At 45.3% G+C, this 27138-nt stretch overlaps 1 pseudogene; it reads right to left on the bottom strand.

Moving 5' to 3' along the window:
• Positions 1-26865, bottom strand: part of LOC132887259 (zinc finger protein 883-like) — a 57159-nt pseudogene extending 30294 nt beyond the window's left edge.
• Positions 26866-27138: the final 273 nt, after the last annotated feature.

Below are 27138 nucleotides of genomic sequence, written 5' to 3'. Positions count from 1 at the left end.
ATCCAAGGCGAGGGAGAAGTAGACTGCTGTGTTAATGTCCCTCACTTGTGTTTCCTCCACTTGATTTGCCATCATAATGGCACGATCGTGAACGGTTCTTGCTGACAGAGGCATGTCTTTTATTCGCTTTATGATCTTTTCTTTATCAGTGAAGTCGTCAAAAAGTTCATTAGCCACATCAAGCATTAATGTTTTGGCAAACTCGCCATCAGTAAATGGCTTTCCGTTCCTCACAATTGCTAATGCGCCAGCAAAACTAGCTGAATTGAAGTCACCTTGTCTGGTCCATACACGGAGCTGCTGCTGACTAGCTTGGACTTTCCTCTGTAGCTCTTCGCATGCCTTCTTTCTGCTGTCCCCAGCTGGATATTTGGTTGCAAATGCAGCATGTCGTGTCTCAAAGTGGCGCTTGATATTCGAGCGTTTCATTGAAGCAATTTTGTCATTGCATATTAGACACGAAGCCGAGCCTCCTCTCTCCACAAATGCGAATTCTTCTGTCCACTCATTTTGAAATGTTCGGTAATCGTCATCCTTTTTTCTCTTCGCCATCTTCTTTGTTAGTTGTGCATGCAACAGGTAGCTAGCTGGAATTTTAAATAAAGCGGATGTAATTTTACCTCACACGACCCCGTAGGCACCTTATTGTCCAATAAAAATCGCGTTTTTTTTTAATGTCTGACGTGTCGCCTGCTGGGATTGGCTGATCTGACGCACCCGTGAACTTCAGCGGTGAAAAAAAACCCAGATGGAATGGATTGCAAATACGTGATCATATTTTATATTTTGAAAGCTAATTTAACATTTAGATTTCAGGAAGTCATTTTTTAAACTTTGATAATATATGCCTAACAAAATTATTTTTGACCAACTGTTAACAAATGTCAGATTTGTCCGCGAGCCAGATGCAGTCACCAAAAGAGCCACATCTGGCTCGCGAGCCATAGGTTCCCGACCCCTGCTCTAGCCGGTACCTCTCAACCTCCCGCACAAGCTCAGGCTCCTTCCCCCCCAGCGAAGTGACATTCCATGTCCCAACAGCCAGCTGCTGTGTCTGGGGATCAGGTCGTCGAGGCCCCTGCCTTCGACTGCCACCCAATCCACACTGCACCAAACCCCTACTGCTACCTCTGTGGGTGGTGAACCCACAGGAGGTCGGGCCCACGTCACCTCTTCGGGCTGAGCCCGGCCGGGCCCCATGGGCAAAGGCCCGGCCACCAAGCGCTCGCATACGAGCCCCAACCCCGGGCCTGGCTCCAGGGTGGGGCCCCGGCTGCGTCCTACCGGGCGACGTCACGGTCCTGGATTTTTTCTCCATAGGGGTTTTTTGGTGAACTGCTCTTGGTCTGGCCTGTCACCTAGGACCTGTCTGCCTTGGGAAACCCTAACAGGGGCATAATGCCCCCGACAACATAGCTCCTAGGATCATTCAAGCACACAAACCCCTCCACCACAATAAGGTGGCAGTTCTAGGAGGGGAAAAAATAAACCTTGTTAATTAATTAATTACATAGTTAATATTAATTAATAATAATTGATTAATAATTAACTCATTGATTGATTAATTACCCAATACCCAATTTAAGTAAAATGGCATCCCCTCGTGTCTCAGAGACTGAAGACAACGAGCAAGACGTGTCCCTTTTTGAGGTCATCGCAGACCTCATTCACTGCTCTGACTCAGATAGGGCACCCATTAGGGGCATGAGTAGGCATGATTGCCAGGAGCACATAATCCACTCAATAACGCAAATGAGAGATCCAAAGAGAACAACAATCAGTGTTCAAGATGCACTAGGTAAACTATTCCTGTTACACTTCCAGGATGCTGATCAACAGATCAGATCCCTGAGCAGAGAGGTTGACAGGCTGACCACCAGCAACGCCGAGCTGACAGTCGAGGTCAATGATTTATCTAGGGAGCGTAGCCTCTTGAAGGACTCCCTCGATGAGTGCGCCGAAAGGCTAGAGAAAGCCGAGAAAGGTGCTGGAAGGGCTGCCAAGGAGCAGAAGCCCAAAGAAGGGCGCGAGGGGCGTGAGAGACCCCCCAACCATGCGTCAAAGTTTAGAGTGGGAAGAGGCATCCGAACTGGACACCGAGGATTACCTGGTCGAGCACCAGGCGCCCCGCCAACCTCCATCAACTCGCTACACGACTCCGTCGTCGTCTAGCCAGGGTGGAGTCGCCCTGCGCTCATCCCGAGCCCAGGCCCGTAGCACACCTAGGTCAGTGCGCTACAGCTTCCCTGATCCGCCTTCGGGTGAATCAGACTACGACTCTCGTGCGGAACGGGAGCAATTCCAGAGTAGCTCAGATAGTGAGCACTCAGGAGAGCGAAGGGGGTCACATAAGGACGCGCACCAAGCCCTCCGCATATGGCAAATTGACCTACTTGCCAAAGATATCGAGCGATTCGATCCCGATAATAAGAGAACCAATGTAAATGATTATTTACGAAAAATTGACCGATGCCTGATGGACCTACCGAGAGCCACAACGCGAGAGAAGCTTAAACTGGTCTGGAAGACCTCCAGTAGCAGCGTCCGTGCCTTTTTAGAGACACTACCACAAGACGTTCACGATAGTTATTCGAAACATCGCAATTACATGAGGGAAGAATATGCGCCATACACGGATGAAACCTCCGCGACGTTGTGTGCAATACAGATCAGACAGAAATGGACTGAGGCACCTTGTGAGTATTATAGACGGCTACGTAGCGCCTACTTCCAGGGTAGCAACGCACCAGGTTTAGAAGAAGACAGGGGTTTCAAATCCCTCTTCTTACATAACCTCCACCCATGCGTGCGGAATCAAGTCACACTGATGTGTCGGCAAAATGGCTACTCGATGAAGGAAACTAGGCAGCTAGCCCAAATGACCTGGGAGACCATCATCAAACCCACAAACGGGAATGAGGATGATCCCAGAGTCCTCAGTCTCCAGGGTGCAGATGGGCCCCCGCTAACCTTAGAAGGAAGGGAAGCTCCAAAAGGGGGACCCAATCGGAGAAATCCCGGTCCGAACCGCTCTTCACCGAGCCATCACCAAGGTGAAGGGAAGAAGCGGCAAGGTAAGACCCAGAAGGACCGAAGGCAAGGCTATAGTGACTATGGCAACCGCTCCTCATACAAAAAGGGTCATAAGAAACAAAACGGTAAGAAGCAAGATCGTAATCCCCGCTCTGGCCAGAGATGGCAGAAGCGTTCCGACCGTAGCCCTAAACGTAGGGGCAAAGGTAGCCGACACAGTGGCTCAGACCAACCCGATGAGTCCCACTCAGAACTGGACTCTATGAAGGCCTGCTTGGCTGAATTTCAGAAACTGTTACAAAACCAGTCAAACTCCTCAACCAACCAAACAAAAGAGCCCGAGAAGGATGCCGAAGTCTGCCCGTTGGCGTGGCTAGGCCAGGAACCACGAGTATATCTCGTGAAGTGGGGAGAAGATTTCTGTGAAACCGCAGGCGATGGTCAGGATGTAGAGCCTCCCCTGGTGGTGAAGGCACACCCACGAAACGTACCTCTGATGCAATTCTTAGGCAACCTAGTCAGGAAGGGCAATGCTAAGCGCATTTACACCACCGTGGTGGTCGAGGGTATAGCCACCCTCCACGCCCTCCTGGATACTGGATCAGAGATCATGCTCATGTGTGCTGAAGTCTTTGCCACCATCTCTCAGACGCGGCTCTCACAAGGTGACCCAATTCCAACAAAGCCCTGCAACATGAACTTAATCAGCTTCACACAGAACAAAGCTCCAGTAACACTAATGGCATGGTTGAGACTCACATTCCAAGGTGTGTCCATCATACATCCCACCTACGTTAGCTCCGTGGGTATGGAAGAACTACTGATTGGCCAAGGCAAGGCAAGACAAGTTTATTTATATAGCACATTTCATACACAATGGCAGTTCAATGTGCTTTACAGAAGTAAAAACAAAACAGTAAAGAATAGAGAAATAAAATTACATAAAATAATTTTCTTTATTCTAAAATAATTAATTAAAAGAATTAAAAGAAAATAATAAGAATTAAACAACAGTAGAAATAAAATATTAAAATGCCAAAAAGAAAAAGGAGAAAAAGAAAGAGAAAGGGAAAAAAAAAAACTAGCAGAATAAAATAGAATAAAGTTAAAGTAAATTTAAAACATGCAGAGAAAGTAAAGATTATAAAAAATGTAAAAATATTAATTATTTAACAGAAAGCATCTGAAAACAACTTGGTCTTTAACCTAGATTTGAAGCTGCCAACAGCAGGAGCATTTTTAATGTCCTCTGGCAGTTGGTTCCATAGCTGTACTGCATAGTAGCTAAAAGCTGCTTCACCACACTTTGTTTTAACAACTGGTTTTAATAGTAAATTTTTCTGTTGCGATCTGGTAGATCTGATTGGGTTAGGCCGCTGCAACATATCAGAGAGGTAATTGGGCCCTGTACCATTTAGAGATTTGTACACCAGCAGCAATGCTTTAAAGTCAATTCTGTAGCTTACTGGAAGCCAGTGAAGGGACCTTAGAATTGGAGTAATGTGCTCTGTTCTTTTTGTTCGTGTGAGAACCCTAGCCGCTGCATTTTGAACCAGCTGAAGTCGTTTGATGGTCTTTTTTGGCAGGCCTGTGAAAAGGCCATTGCAGTAATCAACCCTACTAGAGATGAAGGCATGTATTAGTTTTTCCAGATCATGTTTTGACATAAGTCCTCTTAGTTTGGAAATGTTTTTTAGGTGATAAAATGCCGTTTTAGTGCCAAGACCTACTTGACAGGCTGGCGCCACTCACTGATTGCCGTCGCAGTCAATTGTCAGCCCAAGTCACGACCTACCCGTTGTTGGGTCCCTCAAAACAGGCACAAGCCCGCTGCGACGAGATCAGTGCAGACACTGATCAACCAGGCGCCACGGGAGACCAAATTCCCGACGAACCTCAGTTCATGTCTTTGTACACCGAGTCTGGTGCACAAACACCAGACATCGTGACTCCCCCTAGTGGCCACAACTCTCTGGAAAACCATACTTCCTTCCTTTGCTCTCTGAGCAACTCAACCTCAGCTATGTGCTGCCCTATTCTATCAGGTGAAGTGCGAGTCACTGGGACCACGGTCCTCAAATGCAGCTATGACGTTTTGGTCTGAGAAATCAGCCATCAGCCAGACTTTGTTTGACATGCTGTGTCAAAGCCATTCTTGTCCCATGTTCGGGCAGAAAAGCCATCGACTTCTCTCCGCCAAACAACCCCAAACCTCTGTTAAGGCTACTGGCGTCTGTGCTGTGACCATGACAATCGGAACAAGAGAGTTCTTCCATTTCTTGAGTGTGGTCCCTCAACTCTCTAATCCACTCTTCATTGGAGCAGACATTCTGGTTAGGCTAGGAGCCCAGATAGACATGGTGAACCAGGTAATCTGGACTCAAGCCAACATCAACAAACATCCACTCCTCGCCGACCTCGAGCGCATGCTCTCTGGGCAAACCATCCCTCAGGCATGCCAGGTAGCTAGTGAGTTTGACGTTGTCATTCCTGCTAGGACGGCTGGTTTTCCCCTTAAGTTAGTCATTCTGAAAGGTCAAGAGCTCCCATCTTCAGAGGCTTTCTTCCAGCCTCTGCCCCCATTCTTGGAACACAACTTAACAGTTTGTGGCACTCCTCTGCTTCAACTGAACCATCATTCCTCTTACATCCTCGTGCAAAACTTGACCAACTCTCCTGTCACCGTGCCTGCACGTCGTCTCCTAGGTCTGTTGATAGACAGATCATTTCATGACTTTGAACTAACGATTCCAGTCATAGGCGAACTGCCTCTTTCTTTGGTCGGACCAGAAGACGGTAGGACTACCTTCTTCACTGTCCCCCATAACATGATTCGTATCGAGCCACACGACATGCTGTGCGATGACAGAGTTGCCATGGCCAAAGTTGACACCGAAGAGAGCATGACGGTATATGCACTCTCCTCTCAGCCGGATGAAAACACTCCTGCGTCCGACGCTGTAGATTCCTCAATAGGCGAACCATATCCCGGGTTCGACCTGGAGGTCCAACAACAGCTTACCAAGGCTGATAGCCTAACTTCGGACTCTCAGAAACAACAACTTCGCCAGTTGTTTTATGACTTCAAAGACACTTGGTCACGGGACTCTAATGACTGCAGAGTCACCGACCTCCACACCGTACGGATCCCCACGGATCCGGATGCACAACCAACATTTGTGCGCCAGTACAAAATCCCTCTGGCAGCTTATGACTCTATCCAAGAGGTCATAAACACTTTGCTAAAGAAGCAGATCATTCGAGAATGTAATTCCACATACAATTCTCCTTTGTGGCCCGTGCTGAAACCTAACGGCAAATGGCGTCTCACCATTGACTACAGACAGTTGAATAAGCAGGTTCCCCTGTCAAGATGGCCAATGATCCATCTCGACCAGGAACTCGCCAAGGTGAGAGGCGCCAAGTTTATCTCCACTGCCGACGTGGCTCGTGGATTCTGGACGATGAAAGTCGATCCTAAGGACCAGTACAAACTGGCGTTCTCCTTCGCGAATCGACAGTTCACCTGGAACCGGTGCCCTTTTGGGTACTCCAACTCACCAGCGGAATTCAACATATTCCTACACAAGGCTATGAGCGATGCTGCTGCTCGCAGAAACTTGATTTACGTTGACGACATTCTGATCCGATCGCAGACGTTCGAAGCTCATTTACTTGAGATTCGACATGTCCTTACTCAGCTTGCTAACGCTGGAGCCAAGCTCTCCATTACCAAGGGCCAGTGATGTCGCACAAAAGTTGAATACGTTGGCCTGCTCGTGGGGCCTGACAGCATCGAACCCCAGTCTGGGAGGATCCAAGCCATCCAAAACATTTAAGCCCCCACTAATGTGTCAGAACTTAGGAGTTTCCTAGGCATCTGCAATTACTCCAGGCAGTTCATTGAGGACTACGCAGAAATTGCGAGACCACTTACCGAGCTCCTCCGAAAGGATAAGGAGTTCCAGTGGGACAGTCCTCAAGAACAGGCTTTCAGAGAAATGAAGCAGAAATTGAGCTCCGCACCCTGTCTTGCTTATCCAAACAAGGACAAAGCATTTTACCTTGAAGCCAGTTTCTCCACCCACTGCTTAAGTGCTGCCTTATCCCAGCAGTATGATAAGGACAGGCAAGTCGTTGCATACACTAGCCGTTCACTTAGCAGTGTGGAGCTTAAATTCTCAAACTGCGAGAAAGCCCTCTTAACCACCGTTTGGGCCGTCGAACATTTCCGCAGTTACATTGGTGGTCAGAAAGTGGTGATCGAGACATCTCACCAACCTGTCTCTTTCTTGAATAGTCAAAGACTAAGAGACGGAAGGGTGTCCAATAGTCGCATCGCAACATGGATGATGGCCTTACAGGGCTACGACATTGAGGTGAAGTATGCCCAAAACCATAAGATGGCACTGGGCCAAGGCTTGGCCGATTGCCAGCACTGCGATTGCGAAGAGGATGCAGGACAAAATCCTGCCCTCTTAACAACACCCTCCCTTCCGTCAGACCACCACTATTATGAGGATAACTCGTGCAAAGACCTTCCCGTGGTCTATGTAGACGGTTGTTCCTCCCGTCATGAGAATAAACTGCGAGCTGGCGTTGGTATTGTTTGGATAACAGGTCCTCTGGAAGGACAATACCAATACCAAATCGGAGCCAGGACAAGCCAATATGCAGAGATAGCGGCAGTGCTCATCGCTTTGCAACAAGCCAGCGAAGTGGGCATTGAGCAACTAGTTATCTGCTCTGACTCCAACTATGCCCATCACAGTTTTATTTCTCACTTTCCCACATGGAAAATAAATGACATGAAAAATGCTAGAGGAAAAGTAATGAAACACTCTGAACTTTTCCTGGCATGTGACAAACTGGTGGCAGGTAAGGGAATGACTGTGTATTGGAAAAAGGTGAAAGGACACTCTCAAGTCCCTAGACCTGATAAAATTGGCAATGATGAGGCTGATCGTCTCGCCAAAGCAGGTGCTGTGGATGGTTCCCCCTGGGAGTTCCAGGAGGAATGGCTCCCTGAGAAACTGTGTCACGTCGTGAACGCCATTACTCGCCGAAAGGCTAGAGAAAGGTGCGAAGACTCAACACCCCAGTCGTTGACCGTCCATTTAGGTCGACAACCAGGCGACGCAGACCTGGTAACTATGCAGAACAGGGATCCAAATATCAGCCAGATTTGCAACTTTCTCACAGACCGAGAGGCATTCCCCATATCAGAAGTGGCGCTAAAACAGTCAAAAGACCTAAAACACCTCCATAACCTCCAGCACTGCCTGAAGCTTGAAAAAGGGCTCCTGGTGTACATGCCTTGTGGCCAAGGACCACCCCGCTGGGTTGTCCCCCTGGACCACAGAGGGATTGTCTTGCAATATGCTCATGACAGTCCATGTGAAGGTCATAGGAGCGCTAACGCCACCTACAAGGCTCTCCAGCCAATAGTCTACTGGCCTCTCATGATCAAAGACGTAACCGAGTATGTCAAAGGATGCCTGGTCTGTTGTCAATTTCGCCCATCTACACCGCTCAATAGAGCTCCCCTGCAAAGTCGCGGAATTTCCTTTCCCTGGTCCAACCTCCAAATGGACTGGATCGGTCCGGTCCCAAAGTCTTCCCGGGGTAACAAATACCTCCTCACCGTCACGTGCGCTTTCACGAAATGGATAGAGTGTCTACCAGCCCCTAATGACACTGCAGAGACTACTGCTCCCCTCCTCATGAACCATGTGTTCAGTCGCTGGGGCCTTCCTCTATCCATCGACTCCGACAAGGGCACCCATTTCACTGCTGGTGTAATGGCTGCGCTGTGGAACATGTTAGGCGTTGAGGCGAAATTCCATATCGCGTACCACCCTCAATCCTCTGGTCAGGTTGAGCGAGCCAATCAAACCATTGTGAGCATGCTGCGAAAGTATGTCACCCACCATGGTAAAGATTGGGATGTGAAACTTCTCTTGGTGCTAATGGCCATTAGGTCCACTCCTCATCGCACCACTGGAGTCACACCTTTTGAGATGATGACTGGGCGAGAAATGGTTCTCCCACTGCATCTCCTATACAGACCAGAGGACGCGAGCGTCGCCACTGCATACACCGCACATCAGTACATCGGCGACCTACAACGCCACCTACAATCCACCTTTGCGTGGGCCCAAAAGAATCTCGAAGCGAGCGTGAAGGGACAAAAGGCCTACTACGATCGAAAAGCCTCCCATCACGAATACCAAATAGGTGACAAAGTCCTCTACTTCAATTTTACCAAGCCGGTAGGCGTCTCAAAGAAGTTCCTACCCCACTGGTCAGGACCTTTCGAAATCGTGGGAAAACTGTCCCCCGTTGCGTACCGCATCAGGACGTCCAAGCCTAATCAGACGCCCTCCTACCGATGGATTCATAGCAATCAAATCAAACCTTTTGAACAGTCCTCCTTCCAAAAGGGGGTGGACGATAGCTAAGCCCATCCTGTCTACTTAGCTTGTATGCGTCACTTATCTTTAAGCGTACACTAACATTCCCGATCATATTTATCAACCCAATAAAATAAAAGAAATCCTTCTGTATGTTACAGAATGGACTCCCTCGGAATCCTGTGCATCCTCCTCACCCTACAACTGAGTCAGTCAAGTGAGGTGGTGGAGCCTGGCCCCCCAGCTGGCATCATCCTGCAGGAGGCTCCTGGGCTCCTTCTTACAAACTGTCGCATCCACACTCAACGGGTATACGCCCGACTAGACCCATGGCCCGTATACCGCAAACACTTCAGGTCACTGATACCTTCGAGCGACGATAATGGACCAAATGGCGAGATATCTAATGTAGTTGTACACGCTAAACGCACCACTACCCACATGCTAGAACAGTTACAGAAATTCATAGTCACCGAGGAAGAACTGAGTGGTAAAACACGTCAGAAAAGGTTCCTCGGGGGTTTAATTATCGGTGCATCTGCCATTGGATCCTTGTTTTCTATTGGTCTCTCTGCAGCCAACACAGTCAGTTTGAATACGCTGAAAAAGGAAGTTAGCATTCTGCAAAAGGAAATGCCAGAGATCTGAGAGACTGCTTATCCAACAATTCGAGCTGCAGGGCTTAGGCAGATCCCTGCAGGGAACTATACTAACCGTTAATCTGCATACTGATCTAATCCATAACACTATGCAGACTGTCGACAAATTGGCTGGAAGAATCAAGAACGAGATCAAAGATGTCAGAGACATAAGGGATTTAATGCAAGACCTGCTTAGAGAAGTAGGTGACTCAATTAGTTCCCTGAGTAGTGGCAAGGTCCCATCGTATCTCACACCCCTTAGCTTGGTGGAGAATATACTACAATCCACTACTACTACTAGAGACGTGCATTCCTCGCAAATACACCTGGCATATAGTCTCGGCAGTGCTATTCCCATTTTTGTGAGTCCACAAGATTTCGAGATAGGTTTCTTACTAAATCTACCCATCATTGAGAGAAACAACATATATAGACTCAAGTCTGTCCTCAACGTAGGTTTCTGGAAGGACAATGTCCGCATACACATACAAACACCACCCATGGTAGCATACCATGACGACAACCCCTCTGTCTATTTTATTCCCAACCTAGAGATGTGCACCTCCACTAAAGACATCCACTGGGTCTGCTCAAGCAACCCATTTATTAGAGACACTACAGATCGCCTGTGCGGTCTGAGGGCGAAAGCGCCCGAACAAAAGTGTGTAGGTAAAGTGTCCGCAAAGGACGAGGATATGGAAACTAGAGTAGAGAGAGCTGGTAGTCGGTGGGTTGTTAACACTCCAAAAACTGAAATCCTGATGTCCTACAACCAGCACCACACAGCCACAAGAATGAAAATCCCAAACCAAACGGTGTTCCTTAGTGTACCACAGGGAGCCACCATTCACATAGATGACATCACCCTACACCATCTTAGTACTGACAGGTACGATTCAGAAATTGAGATGATAGATGCATTCGAAGGTTATGATCTGGAGATCGGTAACACCCTCCAACAGCAATTGCTGGTTGAAGGGACCAAAACGGTGAAATTTAGTTTAGGTCAGAATGGAATTTCAACCATAGTCTCCCAAACTCGGATCCGAGAGTCACTTGACCTAGGATCTATCATAAGTCTGATTGTTTTGGGACTTCTTCTCTGTGGCTGGGTCTTTTCTGCTGGTATCGCATGCATGCTACACAACCGAACAGCGACGCTATACGCCAAGTTGGATAAAGGAGTCTGCATTCCTGACAGCTTCGGCCATAGTAGCGCACGCTTTCTGGCCAAACCAACTGCTGCTGTTACCGTGCCAGAAGATTAGGCTTAACAACCTAAACACTAACACCTCTTTTCCTTGTTTATTATTTTCTTTGGGTAGGAAATGAAGTCTATATGTAGTGTTCACTGAAATGAAGTATATATGTAGCCTGCACTGAAATGAAGTATATATATATGTAGTCTTTACTGGAAAATATGTAATGTTCACTGTTTGGACTCTGAGGTAACCCTAGTCTAGTTAGATAGTGATTATATGCCCAAGTGCCTATAACGATTATATGCCCAAGTGCCTATAACGATTAAATGCCCAAGTGCCTACCTCCAACTGTCTCACTGGAACTCACAAGTTTACACAGTCTTCACAGGACACCATGAACTGTGCAGAACAAGTCTACCTCAAGGACTATGGACACGGCGATGATACGGTACGGTGCTCTCAGTGCTACGACTCCGTCATACCCCTGAGACCAAAAGGGGGAATGTAGGTATCATGCCGCCATCTTGTGTCTAAGAACTACAACTTCCGCATGACTACGTCACGCCTGGGCGGGATCACTTACATCATCTCCATGAGATTCAAAAGTGCTTGGAATACACCATTTTGTGTCTCTGGTGTCTGGACTCAGCGGAGAACGGACCATAGAGAGATGCTCACCATTGGACCGTCCGAAACACGCTCCAACGCGATTTCCTCTCTGTGTCTGCTCTTGATCACGGCAGATACCGGAAACACGCGAGCTTCAACTCAAACGAGTTAAAAACCGGTTTTTCCTTCATTTTCTTTTACGCGCGCGCAGCTGCAAGTGAAAGCAGTCTACTGAGTTTTTAAAGAAGAACGGCGGGTTCCACTTCTTTAGACTCGTGCACAGAACTTTCCTCCTCATGAACTACGAAGCTTCTCCAAAGAACCTCTCCAGGCTCCTGTGAACATCTGATTCATCAGAGATTCTCCGCTTGCTACAGAAAGGCGAGACTTTTGAATTAAGGCTGGCACTGGGCACAGATAAATAATATTAGTCTAGACAGTAATTAATTCACTAAGTGTGAAGTTATAGTCAGGAATAAGTGTGTACACTGATTTATTATTTTTGATTCCCTATTATTTGGTACTATTGATTTTAATTTAGTTAATCAATAAGTTTTTGCATGATTCTCTCTCTCCTAACATTCTAATTTCATTTAACTCACTCATATTGTGACCTCATTAAGATTTCAGAATGTTTTGCCTCCAAAGAGGGCCTTTGTATGCTTAGGGAGAGCCCCTCCTCCTCCTTTGTTCTCAACACAAGGTCCTCTGGATCTCAGTTTAGATCAATATCACCTTGGCTCTGACTGGTACGACCACATTCCTGGGGGGGGGGGGTCTTAACTCCTCCTCCACAAACACGTGGAGTTAGCCACGAGAGCCAACGCTCCTCTGTATCTCAGTATTAGAGAAATATTATAAGTCCTAAGTTTAATTCAACCTTGATAGCAATTCTCCTGTTTACATTTAAAGCCATATAAACTACAGATGACTGTTTGAATGTATTTTAATCATTAATTTCTGGTTTTTGACACACATGGTTTACTAGGCCTGAAGGAAGCACATGGTGTAGCTAGGCTTTTCTTTGTCTGTTAGCCACAAAGCTAATCACTTGGCTACACACACACACACTCACACACACACGTGCTCACTAAACCTTGCAGATAACGTTCCTGGCTCTTCCTGGTACACCACATTCCAGAGCTTTAACCTCTAACCCCACACACGTGGAGTTAGCCACACACACACACATATATACTCAGAGAAACATTGTTCCATTCTGAGATTTCATTCTGTTGCCATTCAATTATTAAATTTTCATTTTACTTTCTTTATTAATTCCCTTTTTTTTTTAAATCTTTTTATAATAAACTCTATTATTATCAGAATTGAAGTGGTGTCATGTCTGTTGTCCCAATATCTTCTGGAAGTCGCCCACATCGTCAAAGAATTCTTAAGGTGTATGAATAATTAATTAGATGCAGTTTGGTAAGTGATAAATTTGAATTATCAAATTTTAAATGATTCTTCAATTGATTCTTCAAATGATTCACTAAAATGATTCATTTGATTCACTGAGTGATTCACCGAATGACTCACTGGATGATTCATTTGAATGAATCACTTCAAACAATTCAATGAGACTGATTCCATGGTAGGATTCAATTAAAATGAGTCAAATTAAATGATTCAATGGGATTGAATCCATTTAATTATTAAAGATTGATCACTTAATACCAATCTACATACACAATCATTAATTACACCTACACCTGCATGTCTTTGGACTGTGGGGGAAACCGGAGCACCCGGAGGAAACCCAGGCAGACACGGGGAGAACATGCAAACTCCGCACAGAAAGGCCCTCGCCGGCCATGGGGCTTGAACCCGGACCTTCTTGCTGTGAGGCAACAGCGCCAACCACTACACCACCATGCCGCCCAGATTGGCTCGTTCATAGCAAAACTGAAAATACCATGTACTGCGAAGACTGTAGAAAGTCTGGCAAAGACAGGCACCAGTAATTTTAAACTCGAAACTATAAAGGACCACGAAAAGTCAAATGCACACATCGGTACTATAACATCAAAACCGGCGAAGACGGCTGGTTCACTACAGGACAGCATTGCTTTCAGTCCCTGGCTGTCATGAAGTCGGCTGAACTGGAGAGGATGGAGCTGCCGTTTAGAAACATTCACGTGATTGTAAAGAAGTTGATCCCACCCCAGCTATCAACTTATGACCTGCTGGAAGCCTCAGGTCACGAAGACCATTTTTCATGGACCATTCAGACTCATCTGATGATGAATGTAATGAGGACATTTAATGTCTCTCTACACATGTTCACACACACACACACACACACACACACACACAATTAATAGATAATACATAATATACATAATAATACTTGATAATACACAATACTTGCATTGAAAAACATCAAATGTTTTTCAATGATAAATGTTTTGAATTGGACTTTTAATATTAGAATCAGTTCAATTGTACTGAATGTTATTTTTCATATACGATATTTCATATTGTAAGGGGCTTGAATTTGAGTTCAATAAACAGAATACTCTGCTTATATTTTTGTCTGAACTGGTTCCATGTTTTCATAGAGCTACCTTAACAGCACTGAATACTTGAGTGCTACTGTACAGATACATTATACACTGCCATTCATAATTAAATCTAGATCTTCCGAACTTTAACATATCATGGTGAAGAAAAAACTGCGATTTCCTGGCAACAAAATTGTGGCTAGTGAAAAGGCTGAATGGCTAGTGACTCAGGAAAACCACTAGCCACAGTGGCCGGTGTAGGTGCATTTGGTTAATTATTAAGTGATCTCATTAAATCAGTCTCATTAAATTTGAAGGTTAATAATTAAAAAGAATCAGTCTCATTTGAATCGTTTGAAGTGAATCACTCAAATGAATTATTCAAGTGAACCGTTCAGTGAATCGTTCAAATAAATCGAATCAGTGAATCGTTCAAATGAATCGACTGAGTGAATCATTCAAAGTAGTGAATCATTGAATCATACCATTAATCTTAGCACTCAATAATAATTACCAAACAGCTAAATTATGGTACATCATTAAATTATTACAATCACTTACCATTTACATAACTGATATGCACCTTTTTGAATTCTTTGAGAGATTGGGGACTTCAGAGAATATTCTTGCACAACAAATGAATACACACAGGTTGTTTAATAAATGAATTTATCATAAAGATAAAAATAATAATCAGTTGGAAAAACCGTGAGGTAGTGTATATAATGTGTGTGTGTGTGTGTATTTATGTGTGGTGTGTGTGTTTGTGTGTGTCTGACAAAGGGAGAGCAAGGGTGTGTGTGTGTGTGTGTGAGCTATAAAGCTTTGGAATGTTATCTGATTGTGTTGGTATGTGCGAGTGTGGGGGGAAGGGCTACCACATGTGTGGAGACAAATGGCCCTTTTCCACTACCCTTTTTCAGCTCGCTTCAGCTCGCTTCAGCCCGACACGGCTCGCGTTTCGACTACCAAAAACCAGCACGACTCAGCTCGTTTCAGCCCTGCTTAGCCCCTAAAACTCGCACCGTTTTGGAGTGGGGCTGAAGCGAGCCAAACCGTGCCGAGTGAGGTTGGGGGCGTGAGCAGACACTCCCCTGTGCACTGACTGGTGAGGAGGCGTGTCCTCACATGCCCACACACGCCCCGCGAGCGCGCTGGGATCTGTAAACACCGCAAACCCGGAAGAAGAATAATTACGAATTACGAGAATTTCTGAAGCCTCATACGCCTCGCCTCATCTATACGCTCTTGCCAGTATCTGTTGGCGTTGTCAGTGACAACAAGCCACAGCACCAAGACCAGCAACACTAACGACTCCATGTCCTCCATGTTTATTGTTTACTATCCGGGTCGTGAGACTACGGCTTAAAAGATCACTGAATCAGTGACATACAGAGCATCGTGGACGAGTTCGCGGAGCGCAAGGCTCGCCGTATGCCCTTCAAATAATGCGCGCAGTAGGCTATTGATGTTTTATTATGAGCCATGTACAGTATGTCGCCTAATGTTTTTTTGTTTCTGAGTTACATGTTTGTTTGAAGGACTTAATGTACAAAATAACATAGTTGCACCCCGTAGTGTTGAAATTGGTAAACACAGTGCATTCAGTGAGGTTTGCACCGCCCTCCTTTTATTTCTGACTCTTCCTGTCACTGTTGCAACCTCTGAGCGCTCATTCGTATGCCCTTCAAATAATGTGCGCAGTATAGGCTATTGATGTTTTATTATGAGCCATGTACAGTATCCTAATGTTTTTTGTTTCTGAGTTACATGTTCGTTTGAAGGACTTGATGTACTAAATAACATAGTTGCACCCGGTAGTGTTGAAATTGGTAAACACCGCAGTTGCGGACATTTTGTAGCCTAAAATGATGTTATGATAAGCTTTAATAAAGGGCCCGGTCATTTGCCCCGCCCCCGGCCCGGCTCTGACTTGTTCCGCCACTGTCACTGATGTCACTGTTTGCGCTGCTTAACGACATCACGTGACGTCCACCCACTTTTGCTAACTCCACCCAATGTGTCCACCCACTTCCAGCCAGCACGGTTCAGCGCGGTTGTAGTCGAAATGCAACTCCAACAGCCCCGCTCAGCCCGACTCAGCTCGACTCGGCACGGCACGGCTCAGCCGCGTTTGTAGTGGAAAAGCGGCAAAAGAAAAGTGTGTTAGCTCTAGCTTGTTGCTATGCTAAGCCTCCCTTAGCTTTGTGTTGCTAAGTACACGTGGTGAATGCCTTGTGATCCCTGGAGACAACACAATTAGCCCTAGAAGCTAATGGAACAAGAGAATTAGCTTTGGACGCTAATGAGCCAAAAGAAATTAACCATAGGCTAATTTCACCAACTTATACAGTACTGAATCAACTGAAACCTTGATAAGGTCAAAATGTGTGTTAAGGAGATTTAGGATATTAGTAAAAGGAATAAGAGGAGACAACATGCACATTAATTGATATTAAACAAAAACAATTCAACACGCTAAGTGTTTTCAGTGTAACAGATAAACAGTTCATGAGTTAAAGTTCACACTACTTCATAAAACTAATTCCTAGACTAGTTTAATTATGATTAAGATTATGATTAGACTGACTATGCCCAAAATTATGCCAAAATCTTACTGAACATTCTTTTAGCAAGATATGGAGAGATATTCGTCGTGGGGAAGCTTCTGTAGAGGCGCAGAGAGAGAGAGAGAGAGAGAGAGAGAGCTTTCTGGTCCAACGTGATGAAAAGAGGGTTCTTGGTCCGAACTTCAGCGTCCGTGAGGAAAAGTCTCCAATCAGAAATAATCTGCACAGTGGTTTTTAGAAGGAATCTGATCGCTGGATTAAAAACTGCGTTTAAACAGCAGTCATGACGTCACTTTAATACGAATGCCGGCTGTAACTCAGGTTGAGTTTAAAGATCGCACTATTCTGGATTTTTACCTTGGTCAGAGGTGAACACAGAACACACTGGATGGTAGATTTTTGCAAAGTGAGATGTTCCCGGGTTTTAGATTAACTCGCGGAGCGAGTTTCTCTTTATGCCTGCAGACCGGTGGTCCCGACGGAAAGAGAAAGAGGGGAGCATTCCTCTGTCTTATGCACGCATGGCCGACTGACGTAGATGATCCCGCCCACGCGGAAGAGGGCTGGGAGTTGTAGTTCTTAGACACAAAATGGCGGACTGTACCTACATTCCCCCTTTTGGTCTCAGGGGTATGATGGAGTCGTAGCACTGAGAGCACAGTACCGTACAGTCCACATGTCCATAGTCCTTGAGGCAGCTTTGCTCTGCACAGTCCATGGTGTCCTGCGAAAACTGTGTAAACTCATGAGTTACAGTAAGACCGTTGGAGACAGAGGCATTTTGGGCATATAACCACTATATAGGCATTTTGGGCATATGATCACTCTAGCTAACTAGATCAAAATCACATTAAAAAAAATTAAACAGTAAACATGAAACATGTAGTGTTTAATTTCTTATGCATAAAAACAAGAAAAGAGAAGAAATGAAGGAAGGAAAGAAGTATTAGTGTTTGGGTTGGCAAACCTAATCTTCTAGAAATCTTCTATGTTTGGTAATAGCAGTGGGTGGTCTGGCCAGAAAGCGTGCGCTACTGCGGTTAAAGCTATCAGGGACACAGACCATCTTATCTAGCTAGGCGTGTAGTGTTATGTATGGGTTGCCTGGGCAGACCCAGTGGATGTCTTTAGTGAAGGTGCACATCTCTAAGTTTTGTGGATTCACAAAAGTGAGGATAGCACTGCCAAGACTATATGCCAGGTGCATTTGCGATGAATACACACTAGTAATAATAACGGATTTTAGTATTTTATCTACCATGCTATACCAAAGGGTTATTACTTCATTGAGTTGGTAAATCTGACTGGGAATGTCAGTGTACGCTTATGGGTGAGTGATGCGTACAAGCTAGGTGGATAGGATGGGCCTAGTTATCGTCCACCCCCTTTTTGGAGTGAGGACTGTTCAAAAGGTTTTGATTCGATTATCATGGAAATCAATACGAGAGCGTTTGATTAGGCCTAGATGTCCTAATGTGATACGCGACGGGGAACGGTTTTCCCATGATCGAAAGGTCTCGACCAAGGTGGTAGGAACTTTGAGATTCGGGCGTGGTAGGCTTTTTGTCCCTTTATGCTCGAATCGAGATTCTTTTGGGCACCCGTAAAGGTTGACTGTAGGTGGCGTCATAGGTCGGCGACATGTTGATGTGCGGTGTATGCAATCGCGACGCTCATGGCCTCTGGTTTGTATAGGAGATGCGGGGGAAGAACCGTCTCTCGCCCAGTCATCATCCCAAAGGGTGTGACTTCAGTGGCGCAATGAGGGGTGGACCGAATGGCCCTTAGCACCAAGAGAAGTTTCACGTCCCAATTTTCACCATGGTTTGTGACATACTTTTGCAGCATGCTCACAATGGTTTGAATGGCTCGTTCAGCCTGACCAGAGAACTGAGGGTGGTACGCGATATGGAATTTCGCCTCGACGCCTAACATGTTCCACAGCACAGTCATTACACCAGCAGTGAAATGGGTGTCTGTCTGAGTTGATGGATAGAGGGAGATTTTTGCCACTAGGGGGAGTCGCGATGTCAGGTGTTTCGACATCGGACTCGGTGTGCAAAAGACATGAACTGAAGTTCATCGGAAATTTGATCTCGCGTGGCACTTGGTTGATCGCTGTTCGCACTAATCTCATCGCAACGGGTTTGTGCATATTTTGTAGGATCCAACGACTGTGGGGTTTTGTTTTGTGTAAAGCTGACTAAGTTTATGTTGCAGGGCTTGGTTGGGATTGGGTCGCTTTGTGAGAGCCGTGTCTGAGAAATGGTGATGAAGGCTTTAGCGCACGTGAGAGGCGCGTTTTGTGTGTTTGCCTTCGCCACCAGGGGGGCCCTACATCCTGACCTTCGCCTGCTGTTTCAGAGGGATCTCCTCCCCCTTTCACGAGATATACCCGTGGTTCCTGGACTAGTCATGCTAACGGATTGCTTTTGTCATTTTTCTCGAGCTCTTTTGTTTTATCTGTTGAGGAGTTTGACTGTTCCTGTAACAGTCTTCTAAATTCAGCCAAGCAGGCCTTCAAAGAGTCCAGCTCTGAGTGGGACTCATCAGATTGGTCCGAGTCACTGTCTCGGTCACCTCTACCCTACGTGGGTAGCTACGGTTGGAACGCTCCTGCCATCTCTGGCCAGAGCGGGGGTGATGGTCTTGTCGCCAACCGTTTTGTTCCTTGTGACCATTCTCATCTGATGAGCGGTTGTCATGGTCACTGTGGCCTTTCCATCGGTCTCTCCTGGCCTTACCTTGCCGATTCTCCCACTCACCTTGGTGATGGTTCGGCAAGGGGCGGTTTGGACTGTAGTTTCTCCAGGTGGGTCCCCCTTTTGGAGCTTCACCTTCTTCTAAGGTTAGCGGGGGCTTGTCCTCACCCTGAAAACTAAGGACTCTGGGTTCATCATCGTTTCCGTTTGCGGTTTTGACGATGGTCTCCCAGGTCATTTGGGCTAGTCGCCTAGTTTCCCTCATCGAGTAGAAACCTTGTTGACACGTCAGTGTGACATGGGTCCGCACGCTTGGGTGGAGGTTATACAAGAAGAGGGATTTGAAACCTCTATCTTCTTCCAAGCCTGGTGCGCTACTACCCTGGAAATAGGCAGTACGTAGCCATCTATAATATTCACGAGGCACCTCAGACCGTTTTTGTTTGATTTGTATAGCACACAATGTCGCGGAGGTTTCATCCATGTACGGCGCATATTCTTTTCTCATGTAATTGCGAAGTTTTGAGTAACTATCGCGAACGTTTGGTGGTAGTGTCTCTAAAAAGGCACGGACGCTGCTACTGGAGGTCTTCCAGATCAGTTTGAGTTTTTCTCGCGTTGTGGCTTTCGGTAGGTCTATTAGGCATCGGTCAATTTCTCGTAAATAATCATTTACGTTGGTTCTTTTATTATCGGGATCGAATCGCTCGATATCTTGGGCAAGTAGGTCAATTTGCCGTATGCGGAGGGTTTGGTGCACGTCCTTGTGCGACCTCCTTCGCTCTCCTGAGTACTCACTGTCTGAGCTACTCTGGAATCGCTCCCGTTTCACACGAGATGCGTAGTCTGATTCACCTGAAGATGGATCAGGGAAACTGTAGCGCACTGACCTGGGTGTGCTACGGACCTGGGCTCGGGATGAGCGCAGGGTGGCTCCATCTTGGCTAAGCGACGACGGGGTCGTGTAGCGAGTTGATGGAGCTTGGCGGGATGTCTGGTGCTCAGCCAGATAATCCACGGTGTCCGGTTCGGACGCCGCTTCCCACTCTGAGCTTCGGCGCATTGTTGGGGGTCTTTCATGTCCCACACGCTCTTCTTGGGGGATCTGCTCCTCAGCAGCCCTTTCGGCAGCCATTTCGGCTTTCTCTAGCCTTTTGGCGCCATCAAGGGAGTTCTTCAAGAGACTACACTCCCTATGTAAAATCACTGACATTGGCTGCCAGCTCGGCGTTGCTGGTGGTCAGCCTGTCAACCTCTCCACGGAGGGATCTGATCTCTAGATCAGTATCCTGGAAGTGTAAAAGAAATAGCTTACCTAGTACCTCTTGGACACTAATAGTTTTCTTTGGATCTCTCATATGTTTTATTGAATTGATTATATTAATTTGGCATTCACGCCTACTCATGTCCTTAATGCTTGCCCTTTCGGAGTCAGAGCAGTGAATGAGGTCTGCGATGACCTCAAAGAGAGACACGTCTTGAACGTTGTCTTCAATTCCTGAGACACGAGAGGATGCCATTTTGTTTAGGCTGGATGTTGGATAATTTATTAATCAATGAGTTAATTATTAATTAATCTTCATTAATTAACATTAACTATGTAATTAATTAAAAAGGTTTGTTTGGAAATGCTCTCTTATCCTAAGTTGAATAGGTTATGAGTATTTGTGATATGGTTATCACACTACTGTTAACCGTTTTAACACACCTGGGGATATACCTTAGCAGTTACTGAATTAAACTGATAGTTTATTCGTTGTTGCAACAATATTTCAAGAAGTCAACAAACCAATTTTCCTCACACGAGGCACCAATTACTGTAGGTGCATTTGTTTAATTATTAAGTGATCTCATTAAATCAGTCTCATTAAATTTGAAGGTTAATAATTAAAAAGAATCACTCATTTGAATCGCTTGAAGTGAATCACTCGAATTATTCAAGTGAACCGTTCAGTGAATCGTTCAAATGAATCGAATCAGTGAATCATTCAAAGTAGTGAATCACTGAATCATACCATTAATCTTAGCGTTCAATAATAATCACCAAACAGCTAAATGATGGTATATCATTAAATTATTACAATCACTTACCATTTACATAACTGATATGCACCTTTTTGAATTCTTTGAGAGATTGGGGACTTCAGAGAATATTCTTGCACAACAAATGAATACACACAGGTTGTTTAATAAATGAATTTATTATAACAAAGATAAAAATAATAATCAGTTGGAAAAACCGTGAGGTAGTGTATATAATATATATATGTGTATTTATGTGTGATGTGTGTTTGTGTGTGTCTGAGAAAGGGAGAGCAAGGGTGTGTGTGTGTGTGTGTGAGAGCTATAAAGCTTTGGAATGTTATCTGATTGTGAGAGCTATAAAGCTTTGGAATGTTATCTGATTGTGTTGGTATGTGCGAGTGTGGGGGGAAGGGCTACCACACGTGTGGAGACAAAGAAAAGTGTGTTAGCTCTAGCTTGTTGCTATGCTAAGTCTCCCTTAGCTTTGTGTTGCTAAGTACACGTGGTGAATGCCTTGTGATCCCTGGAGACAACACAATTAGCCCTAGAAGCTAATGGAACAAGAGAATTAGCTTTGGACGCTAATGAGCCAAAAGAAATTAACCATAGGCTAATTTCACCAACTTATACAGTACTGAATCAACTGAAACCTTGATAAGGTCAAAATGTGTGTTAAGGAGATTTAGGATTTTAGTAAAAGGAATAAGAGAAGACAACATGCACATTAATTGATATTAAACAAAAACAATTCAACACGCTAAGTGTTTTCAGTGTAACAGATAAACAGTTCATGAGTTAAAGTTCACACTACTTCATAAAACTAATTCCTAGACTAGTTTAATTATGATTAAGATTATGATTAAGCTGACTATGCCCAAAATTATGCCAAAATCTTACTGAACATTCTTTTAGCAAGATATGGAGAGATATTCGTTGTGGGGAAGCTTCTGTAGAGGCGCAGAGAGAGAGAGAGAGCTTTCTGGTCCGACGGAGCACTCAGGTCCGACGTGATGAAAAGAGGGTTCTTGGTCCGAACTTCAGCGTTCGTGAGGAAAAGTCTCCAGAAATAATCTGCACAGTGCTTTTTAGAAGGAATCTGATCGCTGGATTAAAAACTGCGTTTAAACGGCAGTCGTGACATCACTTTAATACGAATGCCGGCTGTAACTCAGGTTGAGTTTAAAGATCGCGCTATTCTGGATTTTTACCTTGGTCAGAGGTGAACACAGAACGCGCTGGATGGTAGATCTTTGCAAAGTGAGATGTTCCCGGGTTTTAGATTAACTCGCGGAGCGAGTTTCTCTTTATGCCTGCAGACCGGTGGTCCCGACGGAAAGAGAAAGAGGGGAGCATTCCTCTTTGTCTTATGCACGCATGGCCGACTGACGTAGATGGTCACGCGGAAGAGGGCTGGGAGTTGTAGTTCTTAGACACAAAATGGCAGACTGTACCTATACCGGTGAGCAAAAAAGTTAATGTAAAGCCCTGATATATATATATATATATATATATATATATATATATATATATATATATATATATATATATATATATATAACCTCTGGGTGATATTATTCATAAACATGATATTAGTTTCCACTGTTATGCTGATGAAACATAGTTGTATGTTTCTACAAAACCTGATGAGAGACACCAGCTTAATAGAACTGAGGAATGTGTGAAGGACATTAGACACTGGATGCTTATTAACTTCCTTCTGCTTAACTCTGACAAGACTGAAGTACTTATACTATGACCACATGCAGCTAGAAGTAAGTTTTCTGATTCCACAGTAACTCTGGATGGCCTTTCTGTTTCTTCACGTGCAGCAGTAAAAGACCTCGGAGTGATTATTGACCCCGGACTTTCATTCGAAACTCACATCAATAACATTACCCGGTTAGCTTTCTTTCATCTCAGAAATATTTCTAAGAGAAGAAATTCAATGTCACTACATGATGCAGAAAAATTAGTTCATGCTTTTGTTACCTCCAGGTTGGATTATTGTAATGCCTTACTGTCTGGATGTTCCAATAAGTGCATAAACAAGCTCCAGTTAGTTCAAAATGCAGCAGCAAGAGTCCTTACTAGAACTAGAAAATATGACCCCATCACCCCTGTCTTATCCACACTGCATTGGCTCCCAATCAAATTTCACATTGATTGTAAAATACTATTCTTGACCTTGAAAGCACTGAATGGTCTCGCACCACAGTACCTGAGTGAACTTCTGCTCCTCTGTGACCCACCACGCCTACTTGGATCAAAAGGTGCAGGCTATCTGCTGGTACCTTGTATAGTGAAGGCTACATCAGGGGGCAGAGCCTTTTCTTACAAAGCTCCACAGTTATGGAACAGCCTTCCAAGTAGTGTTCGGGAATCAGAAACAGTCCATGTTGAAGTCAAGGCTGAACGCATATCTGTTTAGCCAAGCCTTTTGTTAAGAGTGTTTATGAGGGAAAGGAGTAGATCTGGAGGGTCCTCAGACAAGGTGTTTTGGTAAACTGGGATGTATGGATGCTGTCAGTTCCCCACTCACTTGCTCGCTCGAGTTTGTTGATCCTGTAGTGGCTGCTGCTTTATGGCCCGGGGCTCCCTCATGCCTGTGCTACATTCTGGCTCTCCCCTTTTAGTTATGCTGTCATAGTTAGTTGCCGGAGTCCCTGCTTGTACTCAGTGCAAAATGTATACTGTTCCTACTCATCAGTTGACATTGGGCATACCCAACAACCTGTGTTTTCTCTCTTTCTCTCCCCCTCCCCCCATCTGTCCCTCTGAGTTACATGGCAATCCTGACCTCTTCTGCTCCTCAGACCGGCCTGATCCATTCTGATACCCTACATCTGGTTGGAGTCTCATCACGTCACTCCTGTGGAGGATGGCCCCATATGGACAGTTGAAAGTCACACTTGGAAGATGCTCTGGACTCTTACAGTAATGCTTTTATGGCTGAGGACTACAGCTGACTTGCTAACTTTAGGACTGCAGTTGTCATGAACAGTTTTGCACTCAAGTTTCCATCAATGAAGAGTTAGAACATCAACAAAACTGATTTAATGTTAAAAATGTTAGAATCACATTGTGGCGGCACGGTGGTGTAGTGGTTAGCGCTGTCGCCTCACAGCAAGAAGGTCCTGGGTTCGAGTCACGGGGCCGGCGAGGGCCTTTCTGTGCGGAGTTTGTATGTTCTCCCCGTGTCCGCGTGGGTTTCCTCCGGGTGCTCCGGTTTCCCCCACAGTCCAAAGACATGCAGGTTAGGTTAACTGGTGACTCTAAATTGGCCGTAGGTGTGAATATAAGTGTGAATTATTGTCTGTGTCTATGTGTCAGCCCTGTGATGACCTGGCGACTTGTCCAGGGTGTACCCCGCCTTTCGCCCGTAGTCAGCTGGGATAGGCCCCAGCTTGCCTGCGACCCTGTAGAACAGGATAAAGTGGCTAGAGATAATGAGATGAGATGAGAATCACATTGTCTCTTATCACCCAAATGAGGATGGATTCCCTTTTGAGTCTGGTTCCTCTCGAGGTTTCTCTCTCATGTCGTCTGAGGGAGTTTTTCCTTGCCACCGTTGCCACAGGTTTGCTCATTGGGGATAGATTAGGGATAAAATTAGCTCCTGTTTTAAGTCCTTCAAATTCTGTAAAGCTGCTTTGCAACAATGTCTATTGTTAAAAGCGCTATACAAATAAACTTGACTTGACTAGAGGGTGAAGAGTGGGGAGCCATTGCTGAGGCAATCAGACAGGAAGTCCCTTTATCCAGAGGCAGATGGATTAAGACAGTCTCAGGTCTGTCAGGTTGGACACCAGTCTGTGAGGGAGAATGGTGTTGAATGCTGAGCTAAAGTCCACAAAGAACAGCCTAGCATAGCTCTCCTGCTGCTCAAGGTGAGTGAGGGCAGTGTGGAGAGCTGTTGCTATGGCGTCCTCTGTAGACCCATTAGCTCTACAAGTATACTGGTGTCTAACATGGGTGGGGGACTTGAGATGATGCAAGTCTGAACCAGTTGCTCAAAGCGCTTCATGATGACGGGAGTAAGTACCACTGGTCAGTGGTCATTCAGGCTGATAATGGTCTTTTTTTGGCAATGGAAGATGGTAGAGGACTTCAGGCAGGGTGGGATGGTGGACTGGGATAGGGACTGATTGACTTATATGACGTCCTATGCTCTGTACATAACATGGTTCTAGATGTTGTTTTATTTTACTACAAGATACATGCCTTTCAGAAATACTAGACAGAGGTGGTCAATTACTGCAGGAGTCTTGGTCAAGGTGGCTCATTGCTATTTAGCCCCTAATGTTCTCCAAGCTTTAACATTAACAGCCCCATGAGCCTTTGCACTCTGGCAAGGGTCCGTGGAACTGGCAACAACTAAAGCGACTGCCTTTTCTGGTCGCTACAATAATAATCCTCCTCCCTGGAGCCAAATTTATTTTCAAAATGGAATTAAAGGCCATTTAGATAAAAAAAAAAGTAAAAGTGACTACCTACAAACATTTTTAACGAAAAAGTACAGTCTCATCTCATCTCATTATCTCTAGCCGCTTTATCCTGTTCTACAGGGTCGCAGGCAAGCTGGAGCCTATCCCAGCTGACTACGGGCGAAAGGTGGGTACACCCTGGACAAGTCGCCAGGTCATCACAGGGCTGACGCATAGACACAGACAACTTGAGCACTGAGGTGTTACTAGTATTTTTATTAACAGGCAAGTTCCACCACACTGGCTAAAAGAACCGATGTCGGACCGCATTGTGCTCAAACTTGTGATTTACACCACTACTCCACATATCATCTGCAAGAAGAAATTGATATTAATTGGAGCTACCTTCATCTAGTCATCATATTTTGTTACATTAAAATATACAATCTTTATAATAAAATTTATGACAAACTCACAACCGAGGAGTCTCCACTGTTCTTGGCTTCCTCTCGGTTCACCAACTCTCCCTGGCAGGGGCCGAAGTGTGCACCTACTGGAACAGTCTCCCCCTTATTAAACACTCCCAGGCCTGCATCAGGAATACTGGACTTCTGGATTTCTAGCCCAGGAGGAAGTGTTTGTCTGGCTCGGTCAGGGACTCCCATGGGAACAGGAGTATCGGGGATGAAGAGGGGTGGTCCATGAACCTCACATTTTTTGAGGAAGAAGGATTTGCAAACTTCACAGTCTAGGAATAGAGAAAACACAACAGGAAGAAATGAGGCCCAAATGTGTGTGCAATCTGTGTGTGTCTATCTAAGACCATATACGGTACATTATTATTATAACCCTAACCCTACTATTAAAGATTATCCTAAGAAAGCTTGCGAATAAGGTTCACTGAGCATCTGGTTGAGACTAGGTGTCCATCAGGACTGGGATCAAACAGGACACAACAAAGTACCACTATTGGCAAAAAATATGGAAACACCTACCAAAATGACAAAACGCCACA

The sequence above is a fragment of the Neoarius graeffei genome, chromosome 5, assembly GCF_027579695.1.
Source record: "Neoarius graeffei isolate fNeoGra1 chromosome 5, fNeoGra1.pri, whole genome shotgun sequence".
In the NCBI taxonomy this organism is placed as follows: domain Eukaryota; kingdom Metazoa; phylum Chordata; class Actinopteri; order Siluriformes; family Ariidae; genus Neoarius; species Neoarius graeffei.
Note: the sequence above shows the minus strand (reverse complement) of the source record. Positions and strands in the feature narration are given on the sequence as shown.